Source organism: Mobula hypostoma, chromosome 4 (genome assembly GCF_963921235.1).
Source record: "Mobula hypostoma chromosome 4, sMobHyp1.1, whole genome shotgun sequence".
Classification (NCBI taxonomy): domain Eukaryota; kingdom Metazoa; phylum Chordata; class Chondrichthyes; order Myliobatiformes; family Myliobatidae; genus Mobula; species Mobula hypostoma.
Window position 1 is genome coordinate 120,813,841 of NC_086100.1, and position 24,530 is coordinate 120,838,370.

Below are 24,530 nucleotides of genomic sequence, written 5' to 3' on the forward strand. Positions count from 1 at the left end.
TGTCTGTCATTCAGTTCATGCACTTGTGTTTAACTGACCCAAAACAATTCAGGCTAAAGGTTGCAAGTTTAGTCCCTTTGTCAGGAGTGCACGAGACTGGTAAATGGACTGGTCTGCCTGCAGTAGTTCAGAATTCATCTGAGAGACTATAGTCTCAATAATTATCATAAATTACCAAAGATACTGTACGCTTCTAGGCATCCCAACAAATGATATGCCTTAGGATGGAATTAGGTTAGAAGCCGGGGTGGGGGCGAGTGTGGTAGGGGTGGTAGAGGGTTCCTCAGTAAGTGTGTACATGTTTTGCTAGTAGCCAAAATTTTTAACAGCAGTTGGAAATCCCGGGTGCTTTGAATTATGTTTATTACTATGAATCAATGGTGCTGTTTAACAAGCAAACAATGTTGGAACGTTGAGCCAGTTGTACCTCCTCGAACTCACTCCACAGTTAAGACATGCAGCACACACTCCAAAACCAGGCGTCATTGTTGACCTTAGAATCAGCCTTCTGCTGTATGACTGAGACCGTTAATCATCTGGGAGAAGACCAATTAGCTTCACGACTTCTCCTTTGTTTGCCAGCAACATTCTGCAGAACCTTCACATGAAAAATGTTTCCAAATATCCTTACTGCTGTAAAAATAGGTCACGGAAGTGGAGTCAGTTTTCTATCGCTCGAGCTACCAAGTTATTTAGAGGTAATTTGATTGGCATTTGCTTTGTCCTTTGTTTTCACAGTGTCTCTGTCCACTTGAGTGATTATCTGTGTGACAGACTCGAGGCTCAGCACCTTAACATTGTAATTACTTTGTCCAACGAATTTCAGCAGCAAGTTGAAGGCATGTAGCCTTCTCACTTCCTAAGTATTCCTAATTTTTAATCCAGTTCTCTCTTCCAGTGTTGCCATGAGAACTTAGTTCTTAAAGTAAATAAATCCAACATATAGCTGGTGTATTGTCTTAATATTCAAATTATTGGTCTAGAAATGCAGAAACTGAAATTAATGATCAAGAAACATTTGTTTAAATTGCACCACAACAATTAGGATTTTAAATTCAGTTCATCTGTAGACACAGTAATTAAACTACAGGGTTGTTAAGAAAAAGACCTATTGATTCATGAAAGGCCAGTACAGAAAATGTCCTCCATTCATACCTGATCTAGTCACTATGTCACTCTGGACCCATGATAATTTTTGTTCTAATTCATTTTTTTTTGTGAGCTAGTCATTGATGACAAGGCCAGGATCAAATTCATTCTTTTTGCATGAACTGGTTCTGCACGCTGCCCTGTGACTTTTACCCCGCTCTTTGTTGCACTGAGGCTGTGGGCCTGCTCGGGCTGCTCTCGGCTTTGTGGCTGAGGACTCGCCTTTCGTTCTAAATGCTATTTGCTTACTTTCATTGTTTGCACGATTAATTTTTTTTCATTCTCTCTGCACATTGCTTGTTTGATGGTCTTCTTCTTTCAGTGGGTTATTTTGGGTTTCTTGTTTTGCGGCTGCCTGTAAAGAGATGAATCTCAAGGTTGTATAATGTATGCATACTTTGAGAATAAGTGTACTTTGAACTTTGAATTGATGATAAGGTCAGGATTAATTGCCCATGTTTAACTGTCCTTGAGAAATTGGGAGTGAGACACCTTTTTGAAAAGTTGTTCTTCTGGTGAAGGTACTTCCACGGAGTTTTCAGGCGAGGGAGAGCCTTGATGTAGAACCAGGGGATCTGCAGGTACTGGTGTTCCCGTGTGTCTGAAGCCCTTGTCCTTTTTGGTGGTAGAGGTCGCAGTTTCAGTCTCGCTCGTCTGAAAGTGTAAGTGAGCAATCTAAATACTGTGCATTTTGTAGCTGATAAGCACTACAGTCACTGTGAATACTTAAGGTGCATAGATGAGGAACAAGTATTAGAAAGGTCATAACGATTAACTTTATTTCACACATGCACATCGAAATATCAAAACATACAGTGAAATGCATCATTTGCATCAAATCAAATCAGCAAGGATTGTGTTGGACAGCCTGCAAGTGTTGGCACATTTCTGGCGCCCACATAGCATGCCTACAACTCACTAGCTCAAACCAGAAGTTTTTTGGAAAGCTGGATGAAACCAGAGCACCTGAAAGAAACCCGTGCAGTCACGGGAGAGTGCACGAATTCCTTACAGGCAGTAGAAGGAATTGAATCCCGATCAGTGATTTCTGGCGCTGCAATAGCATTACATCAACCACAAACGAGCTACCTTTTTTGGGTGGTGTCAAGGTTCTGGAGAGTTGTTAGCTCATCCAGGCAAATGGCTGATTTTGCCTGGTAAATGACAGATGGGCTTTGAGGTTTCAGGAGATGAGCGATGTGCTTGAGGATACCCAACCTGTTCTTGCAACCACTGTCTTTCTTTGGCCAGTGCAGATGAATCTATGATCAATGTTGACTCCCAAGGTATTTGATGATAACATTACTGAATATTAAGGGAAGATGGTGAGACCCTGTTGCTTTTTGGCACCTCTGTGTTGTGGTGTGTATCTATTCACCACATATCAGCCCATGGTTGAATATTGTCTGGGTCTTATGTATGTAAATAAGGGCTTCCTCATTTGCTGAGAAGGTCCAAATGGGATTCAATGTTCCCATTATGATAGAGGGAGATCATTAATGAAGCAGATGAAGATGGCTAAACCTAGGACACTGCCCTGAGAAACTCACACAGTGATGTCTGAGATGGGGATGATTGACTTCAAATGATTACAACCACCTTCCTTTGTATGAGATAGAGCTGCAATCATTAGAATATTTTTCCATTTATAGCCACTTTCTTCAGTTTTAGCAGGGTTCTTTGGTGTCATATTCAATCAAGTCATGCTCTTCTTTTTGTGTGATCCCTGGGATCGAGGGTCATTTGCATACTCTCAATTTTGTGGGTTCTGTGGTGATATACGATGCCAAGGTAGGAACCTCAAGCTCTCCTGCAGATGGACTAACGGGGTGAGATAGGGTCTAATGAGTTTGTGAGGTGATGCAGATGGGCTGCACTTCATTCTATTTTCTCTGCAGAGTTTCTGTGAAGTCCCGATGTCTCGAGGCTCATTATACCATCCTGAATGCTTTCATGCCAATTTACTTGGTCATGTGCCTGAGGTTTACAAGAGTTATTGGAGCAGGTGCACTTCTTCAAGGAAGCTTTGAGCACATGCTTGAATCTTTTTTTTCCTGTTTTCGTGGTGAACTCTTCACATGACAAAGCTTGGAATAGAATAGTACTCCAATGATTTGGGAGCCTGGTATATGGCATGTGAAGGGCAGGTTTTGCCCAACACAGCTGACTAAGTGCACCTGGGGCCTTAGTGCTGGGGATATAGCCTTGGCAGAGATGCTAATATCAGTTCAATTATCTTCCCAATGAGGAGTTTGCAGAGACAGCATTGGTGGCATTATTCCAGTATCTTGAGATGTCTACTGTTAGTGGTCCAGTCTTAGAAACAGATAGGAGGCTAGAGATCATTCCATCCAATAGACAAATGAGTCTTGTGCCAAGTTTGAGGTCTTGAGTTTCAAACACCCTTTTTCTCAATTAGCTGAAGGCTGTTCTAGCACACTAAAGGTGGTGGTGAGTTATATCATCAATACCTGTCTTCACTGAGGGATGGATTCAGGAATAGGAAAAGCAGTGCATGTCACATAAAGTCAGGTTCCATTTGTGCTTCAGGAGTTTTGCAAGGTAAGAATACCTGTGTAAGGCTATTTAGAATGGGGCAATGGGAGGAGTCAAAGAGTTGCACTGGTAGAGAGCTCACACAGATATGTTAGGCCAAATTTCTGCCTTCATGCTGTAAACAAACTATCTATCATTTTATTCTGTTGACAACTTTTACTGGTACACATGGATGGTTCTCTGAAGTGCCTGGCAAACCATCTAGTTCAGGGATTATCGGTATAGGAAATTAATATTCTCCTTCCCAAAGATGCAAACATCCAATAGTCTGTCCTCCCAAAAGGCCTCATACAGCAATGAAGAATAATTGCGGGTACCTTTTAAATTAAATTTTTTGAAAGAAATATATTAAATTCAACTTAATGACGTGTAGGTGTTTTCCCAATTTGAACTATTTCATTGCCAGAATAAACAATTTAACTCCCAGAATGGGTGCTATGGTAGTGTAGTGATTGGTGCGATACCATTACAGCACAGGGCTTTCCAGAGCTCGGAGTTCAGTTCTGGGTAGGTTAATTGGTCATTGTAAATTGCCATGCGATTAAGTTAGGATTAATTTAGTTTGACAGGGGTGGTAGGGGCTTGAAGGGCTGGAAGGGCCTCCTCCACACTGTATCACTAAATAACTAAAATAAAATATTACTTTATTCATTTGTTTATTCATTTCCATTGATGCTGCCTGATCTGCTGAGTCCCTCCAGCATTTTGTGTGTTGCAATAAAATATTATAATTGGTTTGCACTTTGCAGGGTGAGCTATGTAACATGAAATTTTGAACTAAATAGGCAGTCATGTAAAATGCAGCTGTGCCTAATGTAATACAATCATCACCACTGTAGCAGATTCTGCAATCAGTGGGCGAAAGAGTTAAAATAAAAGTGTGTAGCTCTATGTCAACAGCACTATAAATCACCAAGCCACAAAGAGGCATGCACATTGAAATCTAGCACCACTGATGACTCTGTGGACCACCGTGTGTGTGGCTTTCCATTGAAAACTAGCTTGAGTTGTGCCATAACCACAAACCGTCGTGTGTGTGAAACAGTAGAGTTTCAATTCAGCATGAGTAGAGTTCATGAAGCAGCATCTAGTGACTGATTGGCTGACAAACAAATCCTAACACGCTTTTCCACTAAACATACGACATATCATAATAAATAAGGTTTATTTAATGCAATGAATGCTTTGCGAGGCTTACAGCTCTCATGTGTTGTAAATGGAATGGATCAAACCAATCACGGAACCCATACGTTGGTGTGCCAAATGAATTAACCATCAATGATGAGATAAGATTCAGACTGAAACAAATTCTCTGCAGCTTTGAAATTCAATATAGCCTAAAATACCAAAGAAATTGCTTCCAAAGCACTGTCTTCTTTCTCATCTGTGCATTCTGCTTACCACTAAGTCAGGCAACAAAACCTAATCTGTCTTTCATGGAGAGGATTTGTTTTAAATAAGCACTAATTTAATTTTTAACCTAGCTCTGACATCATGCAACTTACTTACATCTGATTAACTCATATATTCCAATCTGTATATTACAATACTGTTAATGTATGACCACCAACTTTCAACAACTTTTCTTCAAATCCTTCAACCTCTACGTGCACCACTATGTTCAATTCCTTTCACACTGGTGTTCCCTCAAGATTAGAAAATCCCAGGAAACATCCCACAAGATGCTTTCTGTTTTCTACCATCTGTCTTGCACTGCGAGGTGCTCAAAAACATGGAGATATTTATCTTTATACACTAAACTCCTTCTCCGACAAGAGCATATAAGCATGATTTTACGATTAGTGAGTATGGTATGGTACAATGCCAGTCTCAACATTTTGGTTACAAGACCTTTCTCGGAAAGACCATCCACCCAGAATATTAGCTCTACTTCTCTTTGCACTCATGCTGCCTGACCTGCTGAGTATTTCAGGCATCATCCGCTATGTTTCAAATTTGCAGCACTCGCTGCATTTTTGTTACTTGGAATTGAGAATGAAGTTGCTAAAATTTGCTACTTTGGAATATAAAGTAGTCAATTCAATCAATGAATAATTGTTCAGTATTTCAGATAGAACTGACATCTTCCCGTCATCTTTTAATAACTGTTTAAATTCTGCAGGATGTTACATTTATTTCCAGTAGAATTAGGATCTTTTCTTGCATTATTACATAGTTATTGCAACTGGAACCTTATTTTATATTAGATTACATTATTAGATTATGAGGACACTCAGTCCTCGTTTATTGTCATTTAGAAATGCATGCACTAAACTGGCATTAAACATAAACATGCATTCCTCCAGTATGATATCACAGCAACACAAGACAGACCAAGACTAAAATTGACAAAAACCACATAATTATAACATATAGTTACAACAGTGCAAAGCAATACCATAATTTGATCAGAGCAGACCATGGGCACGGTAAAAAAAAGTCTCAAAGTCCCGATAGCCCCAACAACTCACGCAGCCGGTAGAAGGGAGAAATTCTCCCTGCCATGAGCTTCCAGCGCCGCAAACTTGCCGATGCAGCATCCTGGAAGTACCCGACCACAGTCTGACTCTGAGTTCTTCCAAAAACTTCGTGACTCCGACCAGCCCTCCGACACCGAGCACCGAGCACCATCTCTGCCAAGCGCATCGACCCCACCCCGCACACCAAGCAATAAGCAAAGCTGAGGATTCGGGGCCTTCCCCTCCGGAGATTTCGGATCACACAGTAGCAGCGGCAGCGAAACAGGCATTTCAGAAGTTTCACCAGATGTTCCTCGGTGCTCTTACGTCCGTCTCCATCAAATCAGAATTGTGCATGGCATCCTACTTGACAGATAACAGATATTCATCACCGGAGAGGCAGTGCACGCTGTGTCGTGCCGCCATCTTATCCTCCTCCTAATTTTGTATTAGCTTACAAAATTAGTGTAACTTTGATAACATTAAGGCAAATCTGTATTGCAAACCACACAAAATGCTAGAGGAATTCAGCAGGTCAGGTAGCGTCTCTGGAAATGAATAAACAGTCAACATTTCTCGCCGTGACCCTTCTTGAGGTTTGTGTGTTGTTACTCTGGATTCCAGCATCTACAGAATCTCTTGTGTTTATGTACTTACAATATCATTGAGTGTCTAACCAGCTTCCCCTGACATTTAACACTGTATCTCCCACCATCAATATCATAGGGAGAGTGGGGTACTCTGGAGGAGGTTAAAATTCAGTGCTGATCAAAAACGTAACAAGATTGACCAGATAAATAACATAACTAAAAAAGAAGTTCAAAGCTAAATACTTTGTGACAAGTGACTCGCCTCCCTTTTTCGCAATGAGTTTCGACACCTCTAATACATTTTGGAGCATAATGAAATAGACTTGACTCCCCTAGTTAATTATAGCCCCAACACACGAAACATGTCATTATCTAGATGGAGCATCATCCTACATCAGTAGGATGCTTCTCTAGCAACCCACCTAAAGCTGTAAATATTAATTTCCCCCATCACCTGCTGTGGGCTGTGCCAGTTACAAAATGCACTGCAGCACATTGGTAAAGCTATGTGATAGCACTTGCCACCTCAAAAGAAATAGGCCGGGGGATGCTACAAATATTCCATCAGGTTGTATTTCTTCCTGAGTTATACATATCCCTATATCATGCAAGTAAATGAAAGAAAGTGAAATAAGTTTGAACCAAGAGTCTGAAATCTGAATTTAATGTGCTGCTGTGTTTTCTGGCGGGCATTTAAGGGAATTTCCAGAACTTCATAAACTGTGCATCTCCAAGCCAACAGATGTGGGAGACTGTTTTGTTGCTTACTGCTTATCTCGTTGAGAGCTCCCTAGCCTCTTGGCTGCAATCGGTGGTCTGATCCCACACTGTGCCCTCTGCAGGGCATTAGTGGCACCTGTGCCAAGATTCTCTCAGATTCTTGAACTGAGTTTGAACAATCCTGAGGGAAACATGGGAGAAATTTGTCTCTGGTCACTGAAGCTCACATGTGCACAAATATCCCCTGCTGGTTGTCCTCACCACATAGCTGACTCCGGACATGCAAAGGTGAATACACTCGTGTCCAATGACTGTGCATGCCTGAGCTGTGAGAGCAAGACAACTGTTTAACCCCACTGATTCTGTTGCAGCGAGTACAAAACTAAACACAAACATTCAATTTTAACTTCTTACAATAAGCAAAATAAAGGCTCTGAAATTAAAGTGCATTAGTAGGCATAAAACAAAGAGAAAAGAAGTAATTTTTTTCCAAAAAGTTCCAACCCTGATTAAATTCTAAAGAATAAGACTTTTTTCACATAAAATCACAGTTTTGAAACTAGTGAGATCGTTTGCTAACATTTACATAGAACAGTACAGCACAGGAACATGCCCTTCAGCCTGCAATGTTGTACCGAACAGCTAAAATGTAATTTGAAAAAAACTAATCCCTTCTACCTGCACAATGTCCATATCCCTGCATCTTCCTCATATTCATGTGCCTTCTAAACATCTTTTAAAAGTCTCTAATGTATTTGCCTCCACCACCATACCAGGCAGCACATTCCAGGAATCCAACACTCTCTGAGTAGAAATCTCACCCCTCATATCCTCCATGAACCTACCCCCCCCCCACCTGCTATTAGACATTTCAACCCTGGGAAACAGATACTCCCTATCTACTCTATCTATGTCTCTCTCATAATCTTATAATTCTCTGTCAGGTCTCCTCTCAGCCTCTTCTGTTCCAGAGAAAACAACCCAATTTTGCTCAGCCTCTCATGATAACACATGCCCTCTAATCCATGCAGCGTCATGGTAAGCCTCTTCTGCACACTCTCCAAAGCCACAACGTCCTTCCTTCGCAGCCATTGATCAGTTACTATTGAAGATTCACTCACTCTTGAAAACAGCAGCTTCCTTGCATACTTAGAGTGTAGCCACTAGGTAAGGACATCAACTTCACATCATGGTATTGATTTGTCAGGACTGAGGAGAAGCAGGGTATATCCAAAACATCCAAATTTTATGGATAATCACATTTACCTATATACACTATACATGTATAAACTCTGTGGTCACTTCATTAGATGCACTTGTACACCTGCTGTAGAGTAACTTCATAAAACAGTGACCACCTTATTGTTGTTACCTGAACGAAATCCAGGCCATAATATAACAAGAAACAAATTATATAACTTAGTCATCTTCTATAGTTGGGCATTTGGAGGTCATTAGGTAGGAAAAGGAACGTTCACTTCTCTGTCCATTTTTTGAAGATTATTCAAGCTGCAGCACTATTCTAAGATATTGAAATACCAAATTTAATTATGTTTAAATATGACGGTAAAAAAACAGCACATGTATTACACATTCATAAAAATATATAGCACAGAAGGAGGGTATTTCACCATCATTCCTGTACCCACTTTGAAAGTGCTTTGAGAGTTAACCTCTTCTGCTTCCATAAGACCATAAGACATAGGAGCAGAATTAGGCCATTCAGCCCATCAACGCTGCTCTGTCACTAACATTGCTGAATTATTATCCCTCTCAACCCCATTCTCCTGCAATCGCTTTGTCTTGATGCCCTAATCAATCAAGAATCTATCAACCTCCACCCAATTACTTGGTCTGCACAGTCATATGTGGCAAAGAATTTCACAGATTCACCACCCTCTGGCTAAAGAAGTGTTTCCTCATCTCTGTTCTAAATGGATGTCCCTCTATTCTGAGGCTGTGCCTCTGGTCCTAGACTCCCTTGCTATAGGAAACATACTTTCCACATCCCTCTATCTAGGTCTTTCAATATTCAATAGGTTTCAAAGAGATCCCCCCACATTCTTCTAAAATCCAGCTAGTACAGGCCCAGAGCCATTAAACACTCCTCATATGTTAACTCTTTCTTTCCTGAGATCGTTCTTGAGAACCTTCTTTGGATCCTCTCCAATGCCAACAAATCTTTTCTTGGATAAGGAGTCCAAAAGAGATCACAGTACTCCAAGTGTGATCTGACCTATGTCTTTATAAAGCCTCAGCATTACATCCTTACTTTTGTATTCTAGTCCTCTTAAAGTGAATGCTAAGATTGCAGTTGCCTTCCTTACCACCGACTCAACCTACAGGAGGACTCCAAAGCTCACTTGCACCTTCAATTTTTGAATTTCCTCCCCATTTAGAAAATAGTCTATGCCTTTATATCTTCTAGCAAAGTGCATGACCGTAACTTCCTTAAGCCCATCTGACACTTCTTTGCCAATTCTCCCAATCTGTTTTAGTCCTTTTGCAGACCCCCTGCTTCCTCAACACTGCCTGCTCCTCTACCTATCCTTACATTGTCTGCAAAATTGGCCACAAAACTATTAATTCCTTCAACCCAATCATTGGCATTTAATGTGAAAAGAAGTGGTCCCAGCACCGACCCATGTTGCACATCACTAGTCATCAGCAGCCAATGGGAAAAGGCCCTCTTTGTTCCACTCTTTGCCTCCTGCCAATCAGCCAATGCTCTATCCATGCTAGTATCTTTCCATTAATACCATGGGCTCTTTATCTTGCTAAACAGCCTCGTGTGCGACACCTCGTCAAAGGCCTTCTGAAATTCCAAATAAACAACTTACACTGACTCTCCTTTGTCTGTTCTGCCTGATAATTCCTCTAAGTATTCCAACAGATCCCCTTAAGGAAACCATGTTGACTTCAGTCTATTTTGTCATATGCCTCCAAGTACCCCAAAACCTCATCCTTGATAATAGACTCAAACATTTTCCGAACCAGTGAAGTCAGGCCAACTGGGCTATAATTTCCTTTCTTCTGTCCCTCTAACTGACAGAGGAGTGGTTAGAGAAGAGAAAAGACTGTTAGCCAAGAATAGTTGTAAATCAGAGTTTTCAGGTTGCTGGGCTATTACATTGGGTGCCACAGAGATCAGTTTTAAACCCTCATCTCTTTATAACTTAATACAATGATGTGAAGGACAGTTGAGAACATACACAAGTGAGAAAGAGCTATGAGGCGGACTAAAGAGCTTGCAAAGGAAAGTAAACAGGAGGCTAGGGTGAAAGGTGATGTCAGTAAATGTGAGGTTCTGCAGTAGGGAACAGAAGTACAAAAAAGATTAATTTTTATAAAGACACTGATAAGTTGGTAAATATAGTTGTGCCTTGGTGGGCGGGGAAGGAAGTGGTGGAAAGGGAGGGTAATCTTGGTGTGCTGTTCCTTAAAAATGCATATGTAGATATGGCGTGATTAGGAAGGCAAATAGCATGTTGCAAGAATGCTGGAAGGTAAGAGTTATCGTTGTATGTATACAGAGCTATGCTGGTACCCCAACTGATCACTCAGGCCATGAATAAGAGTGACGGTCTCACTTCAACCCAAGGTTGTGATTGTGGGAGACTTTAGTTTTCCACACATAGACTGGGAAGCCCATTCTGTAAAAGGGCTGGATGGTTTGGAGTTTGTAAAATGTGTGCAGGGTAGTTTTTTGAAGCAATACATAGAGATACCAACTAGAGAAGGGGCAGTGTTGGATCTCCTGTTAGGGAATGAGACAGGGCAAGTGACGGAGGTATTTGTTGGGAAGCATTTCAGGTCCAGTGATCACAATACAATTAGTTTCAGTGTAATTATGGAGAAGCAACACACATCAAAGTTGCTGGTGAACGCAGCAGGCCAGGCAGCATCTATAGGAAGAGGCGCAGTCGACGTTTCAGGCCGAGACCCTTCGTCAGGACTAACTGAAGGAAGAGTGAGTAAGGGATTTGAAAGCTGGAGGGGGAGGGGGAGATGCAAAATGATAGGAGAAGACAGGAGGGGGAGGGATAGAGCCAAGAGCTGGACAGGTGATAGGCAGAAGGGAATACGAGAGGATCATGGGACAGGAGGTCCGGGAAGAAAGACGGGGGGGGGTGACCCAGAGGATGGGCAAGAGGTATATTCAGAGGGACAGAGGGAGAAAAAGGAGAGTGAGAGAAAGAATGTGTGCATAAAAAAGAGTAACAGATGGGGTACGAGGGGGAGGTGGGGCCTAGCGGAAGTTAGAGGTCAATGTTCATGCCATCAGGTTGGAGGCTACCCATACGGAATATAAGGTGTTGTTCCTCCAACCTGAGTGTGGCTTCATCTTTACAGTAGAGGAGGCCGTGGATAGACATGTCAGAATGGGAATGGGATGTGGAATTAAAATGTGTGGCCACTGGGAGATCCTGCTTTCTCTGGCGGACAGAGCGTAGATGTTCAGCAAAGCGGTCTCCCAGTCTGCGTCGGGTCTCACCAATATATAAAAGGCCACATCGGGAGCACCGGACGCAGTATATCACCCCAGTCGACTCACAGGTGAAGTGATACCTCACCTGGAAGGACTGTTTGGGGCCCTGAATGGTGGTAAGGGAGGAAGTGTAAGGGCATGTGTAGCACTTGTTCCGCTTACACGGATAAGTGCCAGGAGGGAGATCAGTGGGGAGGGATGGGGGGGACGAATGGACAAGGGAGTTGTGTAGGGAGCGATCCCTGCGGAATGCAGAGGGGGGGGGAGGGAAAGATATGCTTAGTGGTGGGATCCCGTTGGAGGTGGCGGAAGTTACGGAGAATAATATGTTGGACCCGGAGGCTGGTGGGGTGGTAGGTGAGGACCAGGGGAACCCTATTCCTAGTGGGGTGGTGGGAGGATGGAGTGAGAGCAGATGTACGTGAAATGGGGGAGATGCGTTTAAGAGCAGAGCTGATAGTGGAGGAAGGGAAGCCCTCTACCTTGCCGAGGCACAGCGACAACTCGCGGATACCTCCTCTTATTTACCCCTCGATCGTGACCCCACTAAGGAGCACCAGGCCATTGTCTCCCACACTATCAACGACTTTATCCGCTCAGGGGATCTCCCATCCACTGCTACCAACCTTATAGTTCCCACACCCCGCACTTCCCGTTTCTACCTCCTACCCAAGATCCACAAACCTGCCTGTCCTGGCCGACCTATTGTCTCAGCTTGCTCCTGTCCCACCGAACTCGTTTCTGCATACCTCGACACTGTTTTATCACCCCTTGTTCAATCCCTTCCGACCTATGTTCGTGACACTTCTCACGCTCTTAAACTTTTCGATGATTTTAAGTTCCCTGGCCCCCACCGCTTTATTTTCACCATGGATGTCCAGTCCCTATATACGTCCATCCCCCATCAGGAAGGTCTCAAAGCTCTACGCTTCTTTTTGGATTCCAGACCTAATCAGTTCCCCTCTACCACCACTCTGCTCCGTCTACGAGAATTAGTCCTTACTCTTAATAATTTCTCCTTTTGCTCCTCCCATTTCCTCCAAACCAAAGGTGTAGCTATGGGCACCCGTATGGGTCCTAGCTATGCCTGCCTTTTTGTTGGGTTTGTGGAACAATCTATGTTCCGTGCCTATTCTGGTATCTGTCCCCCACTTTTCCTTCGCTACATCGACGACTGCATTGGCGCTGCTTCCTGCACGCATGCAGAACTCGTTGACTTTATTAACTTTGCCTCCAACTTTCACCCTGCCCTCAAGTTTACCTGGTCCATTTCCGACACCTCCCTCCCCTTTCTAGATCTTTCTGTCTCTGTCTCTGGAGACAGCTTATCCACTGATGTCTACTATAAGCCTACTGACTCTCACAGCTATCTGGACTATTCCTCTTCTCACCCCGTCTCTTGCAAAAACGCCATCCCCTTCTCGCAATTCCTCCGTCTCCACCGCATCTGCTGTCAGGATGAGGCTTTTCATTCTAGGACGAGGGAGATGTCTTCATTTTTTAAAGAAAGGGGCTTCCCTTCCTCCACTATCAACTCTGCTCTTAAACGCATCTCCCCCATTTCACGTACATCTGCTCTCACTCCATCCTCCCACCACCCTACTAGGAATAGGGTTCCCCTGGTCCTCACCTACCACCCCACCAGCCTCCGGGTCCAACATATTATTCTCCGTAACTTCCGCCACCTCCAACGGGATCCCACCACTAAGCATATCTTTCCCTCCCCCCCCTCTCTGCATTCCGCAGGGATCGCTCCCTACACAACTCCCTTGTCCATTCGTCCCCCCCATCCCTCCCCACTGATCTCCCTCCTGGCACTTATCCATGTAAGCGGAACAAGTGCTACACATGCCCTTACACTTCCTCCCTTACCACCATTCAGGGCCCCAAACAGTCCTTCCAGGTGAGGCATCACTTCACCTGTGAGTCGACTGGGGTGATATACTGCGTCCGGTGCTCCCGATGTGGCCTTTTATATATTGGTGAGACCCGACGCAGACTGGGAGACCGCTTTGCTGAACATCTACGCTCTGTCCGCCAGAGAAAGCAGGATCTCCCAGTGGCCACACATTTTAATTCCACATCCCATTCCCATTCTGACATGTCTATCCACGGCCTCCTCTACTGTAAAGATGAAGCCACACTCAGGTTGGAGGAACAACACCTTATATTCCGTATGGGTAGCCTCCAACCTGATGGCATGAACATTGACTTCTCTAACTTCCGCTAGGCCCCACCTCCCCCTCGTACCCCATCTGTTACTCTTTTTTATGCACACATTCTTTCTCTCTCTCTCCTTTTTCTCCCTCTGTCCCTCTGAATATACCTCTTGCCCATCCTCTGGGTCACCCCCCCCCGTCTTTCTTCCCGGACCTCCTGTCCCATGATCCTCTCGTATCCCCTTCTGCCTATCACCTGTCCAGCTCTCGGCTCCATCCCTCCCCCTCCTGTCTTCTCCTATCATTTTGCATCTCCCCCTCCCCCTCCAGCTTTCAAATCCCTTACTCACTCTTCCTTCAGTTAGTCCTGACGAAGGGTCTCGGCCTGAAACGTCGACTGCGCCTCTTCCTATAGATGCTGCCTGGCCTGCTGCGTTCACCAGCAACTTTGATGTGTGTTGCTTGAATTTCCAGCATCTGCAGAATTCCTGTTGTTTTAATTATGGAGAAGGATAGGATTGGACCTAGGATTGAGATTTTTGATTGGAGAAAGGCTAACTTTGAGGAGATGCGAAAGGATTTAGAAGGAGTGGATTGGAAAAATTTGTTTTATGGGAAGGATGTAACAGAGAAATGAAGGTCATTTAAAGGTGAAGTTTTGAGGGTTCAGAATCTTTATGTTCCTGTTAGGTTGAAAGGAAAGGTTAAAAGTTTGAGAGAGACATGGTTTTCAAGAGTTAATAGAAACTTGGTTCAGAAAAAGAGAGAAATCTTCAATAAATATAGGCAGCTGGAAGTTAATTAGGTACTCGAGGAATATAAAGAATGTAAAAAGAATCTTACGAAAGAAGTTAGAAAAGCTAAAAGAAGATACGAGGCTGCTTTGGCAAGTAAGGTGAAAATAAATCCCAAGGGTTTCTACAGTTATGTTAGTTGCAAAAGGATAGTGAAGGATAAAATTGGTCCCTTAGAGAATCAGAGTGGACGGCTATGTACGGAGCCAAAAGAGATGGGGGACATTTTGAACAATTTCTTTTCTTCGGTATTCACTAAGGAGAAGGATATTGAATTGTGTAAGATAAAGGAAACAAGTAGGGTAGTTATGAAAAGTATGACAATTAAAGAAGAGGAAGTACTGACACTGTTAAGGAATATAAAAGTGGATAAGTCTCCAGGTCCGGACAAGATATTCCCTAGGACTTTGAAGGAAGTTTAAGTGCAGAAATAATAGGGGCTCTGACAGAAATATTTCAAATGTCATTAGAAACGAGATTGGTGCCGGAGGACTGGCGTATTGCCCATGTGGTTCCATTGTTTAAAAAGGGTTCTAAGAGTAAACCTGGCAATTATTGGCCTGTGAGTTTGACGTCAGTGGTGGGTAAATTGATGGAAAGTATTCTTAGAGATGAAATATATAATTTTCTGGATAGACAGGGTCTGATTAGGAACGGTCAACATGGATTTGTGCGTGGAAGGTCATGTTTGACAAATCTTATTGAATTTTTTGATGAGGTTACTAAGAAAGTTGACGAGGGTAAAACAGTGGATGTTGTCTATATGGACTTCAGTAAGGCCTTTGACAAGGTTCCACATCGAAGGTTAGTTAGGAAGGTTCAATCGTTAGGCATTAATACGGAAGTAGTAAAATGGATTCAGCAGTGGCTGGATGGGAGACGCTAGAAAGTAGTGGTGGATAACTGTGAGTCAGATTGGAGGACGATATGTAGCAGTGTACCTCAAGGATCTGCACTGGGTCCAATGTTGTTTGTAATATATATTAATGATCTGGATGCTGGGGTGGTAAATTGGATTAGTAAGTATGCAGATGATACTAAGATAGGTGGTGTTGTGGATGATGAGGTAGGTTTTCAAAACATGCAGAGAGATTTAGGACAGTTAGAATAGTGGGCTGAAAGATGGCAGATGGAGTTTAATGCTGAAAAATGTGAGGTGCTACATTTTGGTAGAACTAATCAAAATAGGACATACATGGTAAATGGCAGGGCATTAAAGAATGCTTTAGAACAGAGGGATCTAGGAATAATGGTGCATAGTTCCCTGAAGATGGAATCTCATGTGGATAGGGTGGTGAAGAAAACTTTTGGTTTGCTGGTCGTTATTAATCAAAGCATTGAGTATAGGAGTTGGGATGTAATGTTGAATTTGTATAAGGTACTGGTAAGGCCAAATCTGGAGTATTGTGTACAGTTCTGATCACTGAATTATAGGAAAGATGTCAATAAAATTGAGAGAGTACAGAGGAGATTTACTAAAATATTGCCTGGGTTTCATCTCCTAAGTTACAGAGAAAGGTTGAACGAGTTAGGTCTTTATCCTTTGGAGCATAGAAGGTTGAGGGGAGGCTTGATAGAGGTGTTTAAAATTATGAGGGGGATTGATAGAGTTGATGTGGTTAGACTTTTTCCATTGAGAGTGGGGAAGATTCAAACAAGAGGGTATGGGTTGAGCATTAGAGGACAAAAGTTTAGGGGTAACATGAGGGGGAACTTCTTTACTCAGAGAGTGGTAGCTGTGTGGAATGAGCTTCCAGCAGAAGTGGTTGAGGCAAGTTCGATGTTGTCGTTTAAAGTTAAATTTGATAGATATATGGATAGGAAAGGTATGGAGGGTTATGGGCTGTGTGCAGGTCGGTGGGAATAGGATAGGGTAAGAGTTCGGCACAGACTAGAAGGGCTGAGATGGCCTGTTTCCGTGCTGTAATTGTTATATGGTTATATGGTTATATAAGACACTACTTCCAATCAGAAAATAAATCATTCTCCACAACTCTTTGCCTTCTGTCCTGTGCTGATTTTGCATCTACGTAGTCATTGACCCTTTAATTTTGCAAATAAATTTAATTTGCACTACTTAAACAGCTTTTGAACATCTACCTACAATGTCAGCCTTATCAAATTTTTGCATCAAAAAAAAATCGATCAAGCCAGTCAAACATGGTTAGCCTGTCAGAAATCATCTAAGTGTTTATTTACTGAGTCATTTTTTCCAATGCTCCATTAATTTTATCCTTAATGGTTTATCATGAGAAACATGAGCGTTTTTCCCAATATATTCATTTCCTTGTTTGAACAGAAGTTGTCATAGCTGCAACATTTTTTTTCTGGCATTCCCCTACTTAAAAAGAATTGATAAATTATGATCCAAAATTCTGTCCTCTATACTCAGTTTCCCAGCACTCATGTGCATAATCTTTTTGATCTAAGCACGGTCTGCCTTAATCATCTCCTATTTAGCTAATTATAATCTATACAACTTCTCTTTACTTCTCCATTCCCTACCCCACCCCGCTTAACAATTGGTAGCAGTGCCTTGGTGAAAGAAGCCAAGAAGCGTTCAGTATCTTAGCTTTCTCTCTGCCTCCACAACAGGATTTCCTTTTGGCTGTATCAGCCCAATCATTCCTTTATTTTTCTTCCATTTATATTTTGTAAAGTTCTTTTACATGGCCTTCCAGTCACCAAAGATAACTGGGGCCTTCATTCTGTGCTGGTCAAATGGTCTGACTCACCACCAAAGACCTTCCTCTGTGGTCTGAGTCTCAGAAACAGGCACCACAGATCCCCGTTGGATCAATCCAGTCGCCACACACCATGCATATCAACCCCAACTTCCATGTCTCCCATCCAAAGTCCCTTCTGTGCAGTCTGCTAGCCCTAGTGACGAGTTCACCCCGGAATCCTCTCATCATCGATGGTCGGCTAATAGACACCATCCATTGGTGTCTGGTTCATGGCTGACTCCTTTACTTGTGGACTGGAGGGTTACGGCCCAGAGAAAAGGCCATGGGTTCCATCCCAGACATCCTGGGCTGGACCTGATCAAAGACCTCCACTGTCACCACCTGGATCACCCTGGATGTCAGGTGCTGGCCATGGTGTTGGGGCGGTGGGGGGGGGTCCTGTCATGCTTTGGTCTGATCACCAGGTTACAACTGAGTCCTGCAGGCTCTGCCCCTTAATTATTAGTTGATTACGTTCACCTGTATGTTGTTTCAGTTATCAGTGCACCTGTACCTTGTTTTGTTTCTATTTAAGTTCCAACTATTTTGTTCATCTTGTCTCAGTCTTAAGTTTACTTACCTTGTGTGTAGTGTCCTTGAGGCTTTGCCTGGCTTCTCTACTAACCAACCTTCAAGTAAAGTTTCTTCATTCAGCTCCCACCTTATCTCTGGTCTCTTCTGCACTTTGGTCCACTGGGTCTCTGTCTCTCCTAGCAGGCTGCTGTTTACAGATATGGAATTTCACCATAACAACTACAGTTCACACAGCCTGACAACCACTCCTGTTATAATGTTAGTGTATGCATCAATATTACCTGCCATCCTTTCTCTTAGAAACATAGAAAATGGGAGGAGGGACAGGTGTTTTAGCCCTTAGAGACTATTTTGATCTTAGCTGACTATCCAAATTTAGTGCCTTGGTCTTACTTTTTCTCCATGTCCCTTGATCCCTTTGGCCATAAAGACAAGATCTAAAACCTTCATGAATGTATTTAGTGTTTTATCATCAACTGTGCTCTGTGGTAGGGAATTCTATAAGTTCACCTCTCTTGAGGTGAAGAAACCTCTCTTCATCTCGGTCCTAACTGGCTTCCTTATTTTTCTGTGTTTGCAGTCCAAGATTCTGAATTCTTCTGTGGGAGACAATCTTCCCACATGCAGTCTGTCCAGTCACATTGGAATTTTATGTTTTAATAAGATCTCCCTTCATTCTTCTGAAATCTAGCAAATACTGACTCAATCATCCCTTCATCAATCAGCATTCCTATGAATCAATCTAATGAATCTTTGTTATATTGCTATCATTACACCCTTTTTCAGAATAGGAAGACCAAAACTGCGCACAATACTCAAGGTGGGTCTCACTGAAGTCCTATAATTGCAATGAGCATTTCTACTCAAAACTTCTCAGTATGATGGTCAGCGTACCATTTGCCTTTTCTGCATGCTGCACCTGAATACTTGTGTTCATCCATATTGCGAATTGATGCTTGGGTCTTGTTTTATCTCTCATTTTCCAAGTCTCAAACTGAATACAAGAATATGAAAGGAGGATTAGGGCTTTGCTACTAAGTCTTCAATAATGAACTCTAGCATTTTTTCACCATTGACATCAGGTTAACCAGTCACTAATTCTGTTTTCCCACTCTCTCTTGTTTTTAACTATTGTGGTTAAGTGAGTAGCTCTCCAATCAACTGCAACACATACGAAGCTGGAGGAGCTCAGCAGGTCAGGCAGCATCTACGAATGGGAGTAAACAGTCAACATTTCAGGCCGACATCCTTCATCAGGATTCTAGATTTCCAGCATCTGTAGTACCTCCTGCCTTCAATCAATTGAGCTGATTCAGGGTTCATAAAATGTTGAAAAATAACTACCACTGCACAACTGCTTCAAGGGCCACTTTCTTCCATAGTCCGAGATGCAGATTACTGAGCAGCTAGGGGTTTACTGGTTTTTAATCCAGTTAGACTATTACCCTACTCGCACTGATTTGCTTCAGTACTTCAACACTAAACACTTGGTTTTCTAGCACTTCTGCAGAGTTATATGTACCTTCCTTTCTGAAGTAGAATACAAGTTTTTGTCCAGTTGGCCTGCTACTTCTTTGCTCTCATTATAAATTCCAGTCTCCAATAGTTATGGGCCTGCATTTGTCTTCAGGAATCTAGAGAAACTTTTATTTCAGTTTTTATGTTTCCTGCAAAATTACTTTCAGAAGCCAATTTTCCCTTCTTAAGTAATCTTTTGGTCTTCCTTTTCTGAGTTCTAATCTGTCCCCAATCTCCAGGTACACAGATTTTCTGTCTAATTGATATATTTGAAAACAGGGAAAAAATATAAGTGCAAAGAACATTTAATTTACCACATGTAATTTCTCTGACAACATAAATACAAACCTACCCAGTCAAGGGGAATATATTTGTTATGAGTTTGTTGCTGTTAAATAAATCAATATGTTTAGCTTTACTGGAGCCACTACATGTTTGGGTAAGAATTGTTTCTGGACATAAAGTGGAAAAATGTCTGCTCAACAAATTGTAATCAATGGAGTTCAATGAATACATTAAAAAATCACAAATTCAACTTACTGTTTGTTTACAAATTTAAGTACCATGTTAAGTTTTGATCAGTCTATTTTGTCAACGTGAAATGTCACAGTATTTATTGTTACAACTTTATTTAGTAAGCTCTTAAAACCGTTTGGAATGACTTGGCATTAGTTTAATAAAATTAAATAGTTTTAATTGAATATTCAAGCTTTTCAATGCTAATGAGCATGCAGTTACAGCAAAACAATATTTTAGATCTGTTTTGCAACATAATTATTTACAGTAAAGAGAGAATCCATTATAAATATTGATAACTGTAAGTAACAAACATTGATTTAACTCAAACAGATTTATTTTTCTGTTTATGACCTTCTTAAATGTGAAAGTTCAGTGTTTAAACAGAATGCAATTTATAAACACAATTTGCAGAACACTGTCTTTGGTCTTTGAACTAAATCAAAGCCTGATAGGATGTTATTAGCAAAACCAGATGCTCTTTTCTGTTTTTAGCATTGTAACAATGACGCTTCTGATATATGACAGGCCATGTCATGCAAATCCTCTCCCTTTTCTATTATGGAAACGGCAATGTGTGAAGAGGCAAAGCGTTGTATGCAAGTGATCAGAAACCAGTGGGAATGGGTAGACTGGGACCTAAGGCACTGGAGGAGAGTCACACATTTGCTAAATATGCAAATGTCATCACCTCTTTACAGAATCAAAGTAATGGCAATATTTTGAGTAATGTAAATTCTAATGTAAAAATTCAAAGAGTACAAAGCAAATTTATTTTCAAAGTTCGTACATGTCACCATATATTACCCTGAGATTCATTTTCCTGTGGGCATCTATAGTAGATACAAAGAAACACAATATGATACACACAAACAAAGATAGACAAACAAACAATGCACGTCAGAGGACAAACTGTGCATTTCCAAAAAATATTAATAATAGTTAAATAACAAATAATATTGAGAACTAACTTGGCAAATAACAACTTAAAGTAGTTAGACAGGGGGTGGGAATAGGAGTGAAAGTGCTAAGGATGAGGTAGCTGATTTACAAACAGAGACAGTGTGTAGTAAGCAAGGAGAGGCTGATGAGAGGACAAAATTGCAGTCAACGAGCTGAGTTTCAATGTAAAAAGTGAACCAAACCAAAAAGGGTTAATACAGGTCTGAAGTTGTTGTACTTGAATGCGCGCAGTATATGGAATAAGGCAAACTTGTAGCACAGTTACAGATTGGCATGCATGATGTTGAGATCATCACTGATTGTGGCTGAAAAAAGATTATAGCTGGGAGCTTAAGATCCAAGGATACACATTATATAGAAAGGACAGGCAGGTAGACAGACAAAGTGGCATGGCTCTGTTGGTAAAAAGTAAAAAAACATGAGAAAGAGATGGCACACAATCGGAAGTTGTAGAATCTTTGTGGGTAGAGCTAAGAAACTGCAAAGGTAAAAAGACCCTGATGTGAGTTATATATGGACCTCCAAACAGTAGCAAAGAATTGGCCTACAAATTACAATGCAAGATAGAAAGTGCATGCCAAAAGGGCAATGTTACAAGTTCAACATGCAGGTAGATTGGATCTCAAGAGGGGGATTTTCTACAATTCCTGCAAGATGGCTTTTTAGAACAGTTTGTGGTTGAGCCCACTAGGGGATGAGCTATTCTGGATTGGGTGTTGTGCAATGAACCGGAATTGATTCGAGAGCTTAAGGTAAAGGAACCCTTAGTGAAAGTAATCATAATATGATAGAATTCGCCCTGCAATTTGAGAAGGAGAGGCTAAAGTCAGATGTATCAGTATTACAATGGAATAAGGGGAATTACAGAGGCACGAGAGAGGAGCTGTCCAAAATTGATTGGGAAAGAACGCTGGCAGGAATGACTAATTTCTTAGAAATTTGCACAGTTTCGGCATGTCATCTAGAAGTTTGACAACCTTCCATAGCTACACAGTGGAGAAAGTTCTTACTGTTTGCATCTCAGCCTGGTATGGAAATACTAATACCCATGAACAGAAAAACTTACAAACATTAGTGAATACAGCCCAGTCCATCACAGGAATAGTGCTCATCTCCACTGAGCACTCTACAAAGGAGCACTGCCACAAGAAAGCGGCATTTATCATCAAGGGTCCCTACCATCCAGGCCAAGCTCTCTGCTCACCATTGGGAAGGAGGTACAGGAGACTTAGGTCACAGCCTGCCAGGTTCAGGAATAGTTATTGCCCTTCAACCATAAGGCTCCTGAACCAACATGGATAACATCACTCACCTCAACTCTGAACTGATTCCACAAACTATGGACTCACGTCCAATGAAAAAGACTCACATTAGACACTATATGATGGCAGATCAAATATGATTGCAGAATATAGCATTAAGGGCAAGACTCTTGGCAGTATGGAGGATCCAAGGGATCTTGGGGTCTGAGTCCATCGGATACACATAGCTGCTGTGCAGGTTGACTCTGTGGTTAAGAAGGCATATGGTGCATTGGCTTTCATCAATCATGGGATTGAGTTTAAGAGCTGAGAGGTAATGTTGCAGCTATATAGGACCCTGGTCAGACCCCACTTGGAGTACTGTGCTCAATTCTAGTCGCCTCGTTACAGGAAGGATGTGGAAACCAGAGAAAGGGTGGAGAGGAGATTTACAAGGATGTTGCCTAGATTGGGGAGCATGCCTTATAAAAACAGGTTGAGTGAACTTGGCCTTTTCTCCTTGCAGCGACGGAGGATGAGAGGTGACCTGATAGAGGTGTACAAGATGGTGAGAGGCATTGATTGTGTGGTTAGTCAGAGGCTTTTCCCCAGGGCTGAAATTGCTAGCACAAGAGGGCATAGTTTTAATGTGCTTGGAAGCAGGTATAGAGGAGATGTCAGGGGCAAGTTTTTTTACACAGAGAGTGGTGAGTGTGTGGAATGGGTTGCCGGCAATGGTGGTGAATGCGGAAACAATAGGGTCTTTTAAGAGACTCCTGGATAGGTACACGGAGCTTAGAAAAAAAGAGGGCTATGGGTAAGCCTAGGTAGTTCTAAGGTAAGGACATGTTCGGCACAGCTTTGTGGGCCGAAAGGCCTGTATTGTGCTGTAGGTTTTCTATGTTTCTATTTTTCCAGACCATAAGACCATAGGATATAGGAGCAGAATTAGACATTTGGCCCATCAAATCTGCTCAGCTATTTCATCATGGCTAATCTATTTTCCCTCTCAGCCCCACTCTCCTGCCTTCTCCCAGTATCCCCTCATACCCTGAATAATTAAGAGCATATCAACCTCTGTCTTAAACATACACCCAATAACTTGGCCTCCAATGATTTCCACAGATTCACTACTCTCTGGCTAAGGAAATTCCCAGAGTCCTCGCATCTCACACACAGAACAAAACACTTCCCACTGGAGCCGTTCTCACTGCACTAACTGTGGCCAAACAGGCCAGGAATAAGGAATAAAGAAGAAGAAAAAAATGAAACTTACCGGACATTTACTCACCCAAGCCTGATCTCACCGAAGCCAGATAAGCCAAAGCCACTCCCACACTGGACTGCTCACAACAATTGCTGCTGCCTTGCTTTTATTTGCCCTTTGTAATGAATCCCGCTCAGTGATCGGTCACAGTCCAACTCCGCAGAACTGTCGCGAATCGCTGCCTTTTTAATCTTGAGTGCAAACTGAAGTGAAAAGGTAGCTCTCTTCACGTACTCCCGCTCAAGGATTGGTCACAGTCTAACTCTGAAAACCTGTCACAAATCGCTGCCTTTTCAACCTTGAATGTGAACTTAGTGAAAAGATTGCCAAGTGAAATGACAGCTCACAATCATTTACACTTATTCTATCTCAGGCATCAAAACAGTACACAGATTCACCACAACAGTACAGTGAGAAATGTACAAATATCATTAACTTCAAGAAACACAGGGTGATTTAACATCCACAGATCGATGTTTGTGTTTGGTATTTCAGTGGGTGATAGCAAATCTCGAAGAGCAATGTGGAGAGCAGCAGGATAGGGGGTATGGGTCTAAGGCTTGAACTTCAGGCAATGTCCATGGGGATGAAAATGAAGATCTTTATACGTCATTTGAAATTGACCCAAAGGGTAAATTCCCAAACATTTTTACTATTGAGTTGAACCATTTCTCAGGCTAATGCTGGCCTTTATTGGGTACCTTACATTGCAGGACTTGATGAAATGAGTAGATGATCACTTCTGCCCTGCTCAGAATTTTTTTTAGAGAATGCTCCAACCGCCAATCGCATTTTAGGTTGCTTTGTAATTTCTTTCCCCCAGAAGGAGGTTGTTTGTGCAGCCAGGAG